The sequence below is a fragment of the Cyprinus carpio genome, chromosome B8 (genome assembly GCF_018340385.1).
Source record: "Cyprinus carpio isolate SPL01 chromosome B8, ASM1834038v1, whole genome shotgun sequence".
Lineage (NCBI taxonomy): Eukaryota > Metazoa > Chordata > Actinopteri > Cypriniformes > Cyprinidae > Cyprinus > Cyprinus carpio.
In genome coordinates, this window is record NC_056604.1 from 25971918 (window position 1) to 25980402 (window position 8485).

Sequence of the window (8485 nt, forward strand, 5' to 3'; positions counted from 1 at the left end):
ACATTCATTCCTCTCAAGTGAATTACCAGCTGTGTGCGAAACCTTCAAGGCCACACTTAAGTGACGGTCCAGGAACTGTGCACAGCTTTTTACCCACTCAATACGGAATTTATTTGTTCAAACATTCTCATCACTCACGCAGACATTTCAGTTCCGGACACAGTTTCACACACACAACAACACATAACACTCTTCCCTAGAGTGACCTGTCAGTTCTACTCGCTCTTTCACTGATGTGAACTTCCTCAACACAGTTAAAAAAGCAGTACCCTGCAGGAATTTATGCCTTTCCGTGCTGCCCTCTGTATCTCCCTAACGACCTCTACAGAGCGTTATCCAAAGGACTTTAACGCGCGATTCTACATCTGTTTACCGTTTATTGCTGTCCTTCTCTAGACCAATCTTCAATAAACACAGACCCTAAATGCCTACACCATTTAGTCTTAATTTAGGTCACCTATCAAGGCCTTTCTAACATTATATTAAATATGTGCATGCAATTTTTCTTCTGGAAACAAAAACCCCTTGTTAATTTTATATCTCATTATTAGTTTTTTAAATTTGTTCTTTTTTTGGAAGAGCAGATTTTAAGTGGACCTTACCACTCAGAACTGACCTTAACCAACACACAATCGAATTTTTATAAGCAAAATGCTTACCTTATTTTATGGTGGCCACCCGGTTGTGTTGATCATCGGTCAGCTCAAAAGTGGTCGTCCTCTCTGCTGCTCTTTTCCAGTCCTGCCGGGGTCGCCAAATCTGTAGTGTCGTCTGCCTCAGCTCCGAAGAATCACACTCAGTCTGGGGTTTTGCTTTCAGAAGAAAAGACTTTATTTCAAGGACAATAAAGCCGAGAGTTTCCTTGCAAGGAGATCTCTCGAATGTTATGTGTGTATCTCCTATATACCATATACAGGGCGGTTCACAATATTCCATATTTTCCTTATGCTTACATTCAATCCCCAGAGAGAAGGGGCCCCTATTTTGTCTGGTAAGGAGAGAAAGACCCTTTTCCCAGATGTTTCTCATCTGGGGTCTGGACATTTCTGGTCACGTAGGCATCTTTTCTTCCTATACTACAACCATAGGATTATAATGGAATAATAAACTATAGACATGTGTCTAAATTCACCTTGATTATACTTGATAATAGAAAATCTTATTAATAAAAATCTTCTACAATAGTAAGACATGCAAACATAAAAGAAAACCAAACTGGACACGAAGAACAGCTATATTTTAAGGATATAATCAAATATTTGGTGTTGGGGGATAACCTCCAAGCCAAACCAATTAGAAAAAAAAATGTGTTTCTAAAATGTTTATATTCTGAGGTAGATTGCTGGCAACAGCCATTTAGGATATTTCAGATTTGATCTTAGTAGGTCCCTTCACAACTACTCCTAACGTTTCACAGATTCATAAATTAGGACTGACACGTCCACTATTTTTAAGATTTTTTCTTAAATCTGCAATTTAGGAACTACTTTTAGCCTTAAGATGTTTGGTTTCATGAATATCAGCACTTTGGAAAGTTATTTGAGGCTAAGCCTGTCCAGTTATTCATATTGTTTCAAGAAATCACTAATGCAATCATGTCCCCAAAAGTATTTGTGTAAAAGCAAAAGTGTTTGCACACATCTTCATTGGTACAGAGATTGAGTGTGTATTCTGCAAAACATTTGCAATGTTTTTTATCAGTTAATTAGAAGAACCACAATTAAATTGTGTGTTATACAACGGACATTCAAGTCAGAGATGGAAGAAACAAAAAGAACAGTAAAGAAGGCATGGCAAGGCATGTTCAGTTTGTGGAGTAAAGAAAGATGATTAGAGGAGCAAAATGTAGATGCAGAATATGGAGCTTTAAAATATAGACACAATTAAAGTTAATTTAATGTGTTAAGAGAACATAGACAGAAAAAAAACTAAAAAGTTAGCACTACGCATTATACACTATATAAAAAAACTATCCCTCAGTCGGCTTGTGCGGGATCGAATGCTGCGGAGACGTCTTCCTGAGGGCAGCAGAGAGAGCAGTCTGTGGGATGGGTGGCTGGAGTCACTGATGATCCTCCGGCTTTTTTATACACCACCTGGTGTAGATGTCCTGGAGGGAGGGAAGCTCACCTCCAACAATGTGGCTGGCAGTTTGCACAACACTTTTTCAGAGCTTTGCGGTTGCCAGCGGTGCTGTTTCCAAACCAGGCAGTGATGCAGCCCGTCAGGATGCTCTCTACAGTGCAGGTGTAGAATGTTCTGAGGATGCTGGGGCTCATTCCAAACCTCCTCAGCCGTCTCAGGAAGAAGAGGCATTGATGTGCCTTCTTCAGCACTGCATCAGTGTGTGTAGACCAGGTGAGATCTTCACTGATGTTAACGCCGAGGGACGGAGACTGCACTCACCTCTTCTGCAGCAGCCCGCGGGAGTGCTCTCTGTGTGGATGGTGTTGTGAGCCTCGAAAAAGAGCATAAAAGTTTATTAAGCTCATCCAGTAAAGAGGCGGCAATGTTCACAGTACAGTAGCTGGTTTATTCCCTTTAAAATCTGTGATGTTATTGATGCCCTGCCACAAAGCTTCTTGCATCCTGTGATGTTATTAGTGCTCTGCAACATGCTTCTTGCGCTTCTTTTTGCTGCTTTGATCAATTTCCTGAGATCATATAACCTGGCATTGTTTTCGATCATCCAGTGTTTTCCAGATTTAAAAGCGGATGTCCGCGCTGACAAGCTGGCTCAAACATCGCTGTGTTATCTCACGGTTTTTGGTGGGGGTATATGCGGATTGTTTTTTGTCCGGAACTACATCTTCTACATACTTCCTGATGAAACACGTTACAGTTTCTGAGTATGCCTATATGTCGTCATCAGATGCTGTGCCCGGAACATGTCCCAGTCCACATGATCCAAAGAGTCCTGTAGTATAACGTCTGGATTGGGTCTGAACCAGCATGATTTGTCCTGAGGGCGGGTGCTTCCCATTTCAGGTTTCTGGCCTATAAGCAGGCAGGAGCCAGAATGGAAGAGTGATCCGATTTGCCGAAAGATGTGTGTGGGGAGGAGATTTGTAGGCGTCCAAGAAAAGAGAGTAGCAGTGGTCCAGTGCACGCACGATCACCACGTGTGTTGATGGTGATGTGTTGAAAATTTTTTTGGCAGCTATTGTTCTGAAGTTGGCTTTGTTAAAAATCCCCATAACAATAAACGCCGGCATCTGGGTACCGGTTTTCCTACTCACAAATATTCCCATACAGTTCCTTGAGTGCCTGGTCTGTGTTGGCTTGACGGGGGAATGTAAACAGCTGTGATTATGATTCACTGTAAAACTCCCTTGGTAGCCCAGAATGGTGACACAGAAGACAAATGAAATTCCAGATCAGGGGAGCAGAAGGATTTAATAGATTGTAGGGTTCCTTTCATCACACCACGAGTTGTTAATAAAGAAAAAAATGCCCCCACCTCTGCTTTTCCCTGTGAGCTCTTTCATTCTGTCCGAGCGGGTGCACGGAGAACCCGTAAGCTAGATGGCTGAGTCTGGACACCACTGCAGACATCCAGGTTTCGGTGAGGCAAATGCATGCAGCAGTCCCTGTTTTTCTATGTTTGGATGAGATACGTGCCTCGCAGTTCACAGAGTTTGTTGCCCAGTGAACTGAACGTTTGCCAGCAAATGGTTTGGGAGAGGAGTGCCGGAGGGGACGATGTCTGAGTCTGACAAGGGAAACCGCTCTCTTCCTCCTTTTTTTTTTGGGCAGCGTTTCCTCCGGTCGTGACCGTTGCAGCCCAGACAAAAGGTTCTGATGTGGTGTTCAAGCTGCCATGAATTCCAGACATTAGCTGAGGTCTGGAATTCATGGCAGCTTTATTTGGCCAAGGCCCGCCCATGAAGCTAAAAATGCTTTTGTGTCAACTTTGGCAGCAACCTTACGATCACATTGTGCATTCAGAAAGTACCATGAGAACAAAACGGGACCAGCCGCATAGGTCAGGCAACTGCAAAGCCTTGATGGATGACACATTTTATTCTTCATGTGATTTGATTCTGTGATCTGAAAGCAGATGTGTTGCTATGCCGTTATTCTTAACAATTAAATTCCAATGATGCCTCACAAATATGTGTTCTTTTTATAACAGTTAAAGGGCATTTTTAGGTAGTCGCACTGTTATATTGAGTGATTGTTTCAAAAACACCATGATGAAAGCCATAAGCCCTCACTTTATTGGTATTTAAAATAGCATACAGGTTATGTTAATGTTTAACTTATTCTTAACAGATTGCCGCCTGTATTAAGCCAGGTATAAAAGTGTTTCTGTAGTTTCATGAAAAACAGTTCTAAAAACATCTGTGTATGTTTATGGTGGGGACAATATGGCACATTAATTCACTTCATCTGTTGAATGTATGGAAACACTGCCAAGCGCATCATTACCAGGAGCAGCAAAAGTGTTATGACTTGACATCTTCTTTAAGTCCGCCCCGATTGCCAAGCGGGCCTACTCTCTCCAGCTGAAGGAGGTTAGTTCCTTTCGAACAACCATAGTCTTCTTGAGCAAGTACACGGTGGCGCTGCCAAAGACTTCCTTAACCATGAAAGAAACAGGGTATTTTAAGCAGCTCATTCTTGCTCTCGCTTGGGGCGCTGATTGCATGCACGCGCATAAGAATGCAACTTTTAAACAGGTGTAAATAGCTCAGAATGCATGAAATGACCTTAGACCCCTGTGACGACGTCAGCATGCCTCCCCCCAATTATCATCGGCACCCCGTCCCAAATCGACGCCATTTCATCCAGGAGCCCGACAGGGAGTGGTGGTATGGTGAGAGGGGGGGGTGCTGGACAAGCCAGGGGCTGGCACGTGTGATGGGACACACTTAGCAGGTAAATGGAGCCTTCATACCAGCACACTGTAAAAAAGCCAAATGCAACTCTCCTCTGGCGGTCCCGGACGCGAAATAGCACCCGTTACAAAGCCGGAGGGCCAGGATGCAGGGACATCTATCCCCTTCAAGTGACCCGGATCCGAAGAGGGGAGTGCGTGCGGCAACGAGATTCCGCCCCTTACCTGGACCCTTACCTCCCTGGCACACTGCTCCACCTGATGATGGTGTTTTGCCTTGCCAGGAATTTGCCATATTTAGCTATGTGTGGCGCAATGAGGAAAAACTGCTGATAATAATGAAGGCCCTATATATGAATGCTAGATAGGTTTGTTTCGTTCCATAGGTAGATGGGGATCAGCTGGGGAGTCAGGCTGATGCGAGACTGACTAACGTTGACCTGCCAGCAGAAACTAATGCTACGCTACATTTTCACAAAAAGGGAACCACGTCGATCTTTACTCTAATGAAAATAGTCTCACTATTGCTAGCTTAATGCCAACTTGTGCATGTTCTGGGTCAATAAAGGAAATACGTTAACTTTACAGAGTAGGTAGACAAGTGCTCAGAGTGGCCGAGACCACAGTTGTGGTTATTTACTAACTTCTTTTGATTTTTGGTGGTATGACTCAGTTGTCTGCTAAGCAGCCAATGGATTTTGGTTGATGGTAGGTCGTGTGAATCAGTCCCTGAGTCGTTTCAGGTTCATGTAAAACCGTAGGGCATCTGCTACAGATACTCTAGAGGTGGGCAAAACATCTGACTGCAGAACTGCAAGAGGAGGTGGGGCGGTGTTGCTTCAGTTTTCTTACGACAGGTGTACCCAATACTGAACTCTGTTGTCTGTCCTGATAAAGTCATTGAAAGTCTAAATAAATGTTTCTGGTGAACTGACTGCCTTTCCTGTCAACAGCTAGCAGGGCCATCTGTAAACTCTCTGCCTTTCCTGTCACAGCCATTAAGGCCATCTGTAAAACTCTCTGCCTGTCCTGTCATGGCTATGGAGGCCATCTGTGAACTTTCTGTCTGTCCTGTCACGGCTATGGAGGCCGTCTGTGAATTCTCTGCCTATCCTGTTATGGCTAAGAAGGCCGTTTCTGAAATCTTAGTCTGTCCTGTTAGCATCCGCCCCAAGGAGGTTGTTTCTGAAGTCTCCATGTTCCAGCCCCTATGGTCAAAAAGGGTGCCCCTTGAAACTGTCCTGTAACTGTAACTGCCTGTTCGGCCAGAGAGGCAGTTCCTGAACTGTCTGCCAGTCCTCTGTTTATTTGGCCGCTTAGGCCATTGTTAACCTCTATGTTCCAAGTTCTTCAGCTCCGCCTTAGTGGTAGTACCTGCACATCAACTTCCGATGGAAGTGGTCTTCAGCTCCACACTGCGTACTCATAGGCTCCACCGTTGGGATCTTCAGTCCTGTATGCTCTGCCCTGGTGGTCTTTGCTCCGCTCGGGGTCTTCCGCTCTACCTGCTCTGACCTGGTGGTCTTCAGCTCCACCCTGGTGGGTGTTCTGCTCTGCCTGCTCCTCACGGTGGTGCGTCTGCTTTCCTGCCCTGTTTTGGAGTTCTGCTCCTCCTCTCCACTATTGGGGGTCTTCTGCATTGGCTCTGGGTGGTTCTTCTCCTCTGCCATGAGTGGCCAATCTGCCTGGCTCTGGTGGTCTTCTCTCCGTCTGCTCTGTTCTTTGGGGTCTTCAGCTCTGCCGTGCTTCACACTAGTGTTCCATCAGGCACATCCTGGTTACTGCTCTGCCTCGGATACCAGCTAGGGCTTTGGCTCCTTGCTCTGCCCTTGGCTCTCGGCTTACTCACAGGCTCTGCCTCAGTCCCCCGTGCTTCAATTCCTCATGGACCTGGCCCGCCATTCCCTTCCCCTGTTCCACCTCACTACAACCTCCATCCTGGACTCTGGTCTGTAAGGCGTGTCTGGAAGCCCCTCATTAGGGGGGCGCTCTGTCACGATCTCTGGCTGGAGTGCTCATGAGCTCCGCTAGAGGGCACCCCATCCTGGACCCTTTACCACTCACTACCGACTCGGCTTTCCAATAAATCACTCTGCCTAGACACATCACGGGTGGCGATCAACTGGTCTTTTATAAGTCACACCTCACGTTCCAAAGCTGTATCAACATAAGGACTATAAAAGTAGCACACACACTCTCGACTTTGCTGGTGACCGAATGTTGTATAGCTCTTTTTCTGTGGTTTCTAAGTTTCTGTGTTTTTCTAGTTCTGGTGTGTCTAGGTTCTCTGTTTCATTGCAATCGTGTTTTGATTTCTGGGACCGTTTTCGCTTTTAGTGAGTGTTTTGCTATGCCTGCCTCTGACCATTGCGATATTTAGGGGGTTACTCTTTGGCATTGCACGGCCATCTTTGTTTGCTGTTGTTGACCATTTGCCTCTTTTTAAAGCCTTGCATTTGGGATGACATTTCGTTGTCAACGCCTCCCTCCTTTACAATTAACTCACAAGTAGCACGTTGTTAGCACGTTAGTAGCAATGGATTAGACTGCTTGTCGCATGTTTAAGAATGATTATGTTGGTAAGTCTATTAGCATGTTGTTTGCATGTCTTAGTATTTTGCTAGCATGATTGTACATGTTGTCTAGGATATTCATTAAACTGTGGCTAGTGAGAGACACATTAAACACTCTAGAAGGAGGCATTCTCAATCAGCGCCCTAGAGATCCAAGCTTGATGGATAAGTATCGTGAACACAAATCCGGTCACTGGTAGTTAGGGTTGCCAACTTCAGAAAGGAAAAATATGGGACAATCACACACACACACACACACAAACACACACACATACATTAGATATAAAATATATATATATATATATATTATATTATATATATATATTATATTAATATGTGGGCTGCTTTGGTGCTTGACTATTTTTATTGGTAATTTTTGTTTGTCAAGAATAAGGTCCAAGGTTAAGAATATGCTATTTACTTTAAATGTGAAATGTTTTTTTTCTCTATTTTACAACATTACAATATTACAATAGTGAAAGATGGCTTCCCTTATTTATCACATCTCATGTAGATTGCATGTTTTCTTGCGTGGTTGAATGTTGGACTCATGAAAAATAATCACATTTTTTGTATTTACCAAAACTGATTTACTGAAGTCAAAACACGGACAGAATTGGCGTTAGCACGAGCACTGTTGCTGTGAGGTGGGAGCGACCAGCCATCAGAGGACTATGCAGCCTTCCTCGAACATGTTCAGGATTTTGATTACTTTAATTATAGCCTACTGTGTGAGGTTGGCTATGACTAGATGATGATCAAGTGATCAGCATTCAGTACTGCTGCTGTTGTATCAGTCAGTGGTAAGCAGTCAAGAACGGGACAAGGGAGGTCAGTACGGGACACAAAATAAGCCAATATATGGGACGTCCGGCTAATACAGGACATTGGAAAAAACCCTACTGGTAGTAATTATCAGTTTTCTGGTGACAATACGTCAATGTAACAGACAACATTGTAGAAATTTACCACCCGGAATTAATAAAAACAGGCAAGGGACCAATTTCTTTTGATTTTTTATTTATCGTTTAACCACATTTATGTTATTAATTTCCCCTTTTTTTTTAAAAAC